Raw genomic sequence first — 776 nt, 5'->3', positions numbered from 1 at the left:
ACATTAACGAGGAAGAGATTCACCCTGAAACCTGCAGGAAGATGCTAAATTTAGAGGAAAAACATCAGAATTGTAACATTTATCAGGCAGATTCATCCCGAGAGCCCTGAAACCTGCAGAAAGATGTTAAATTTATAAGAAAAATGTCAGAATTATAACATTTATCAGGTAGAGATTCACCCTGAGAGCCTTGAAACCTGCAGGAAGACGTTAATTTAGAGGAAAAACTGAGAAATTACACCAAAACCTGCAGGAAGATGCTAAATTTAGAGGAAAACATCAAAATTATAACATTTATCAGGTAGAGATTCATTCCGAGAGCTCTGAAACCTGCAGAAAGATGCTAAATTTAGAGGGAAAACATCAAAATTAGACCAAAACCTGCAGGAAGATGTTAAATTTATAAGAAAAATATCAGAATTATAACATTAACGAGGCAGAGATTCACCCTGAAACCTGCAGGAAGATGCTAAATTTAGAGGAAAAACATCAGAATTGTAACATTTATCAGGCAGATTCATCCCGAGAGCCCTGAAACCTGCAGAAAGATGTTAAATTTATAAGAAAAATGTCAGAATTATAACATTTATCAGGTAGAGATTCACCCTGAGAGCCCTGAAACCTGCAGGAAGACGTTAAATTTAGAGGAAAAACTGAGAAATTACACCAAAACCTGCAGGAAGATGTTAAATTTATAAGAAAAATACCAGAATTATAACATTAACGAGGAAGAGATTCACCCTGAAACCTGCAGGAAGATGCTAAATTTAGAGGAA

Source organism: Amphiprion ocellaris, chromosome 5 (assembly GCF_022539595.1).
Source record: "Amphiprion ocellaris isolate individual 3 ecotype Okinawa chromosome 5, ASM2253959v1, whole genome shotgun sequence".
Lineage (NCBI taxonomy): Eukaryota > Metazoa > Chordata > Actinopteri > Pomacentridae > Amphiprion > Amphiprion ocellaris.
This window is presented reverse-complemented; position numbering follows the sequence as displayed.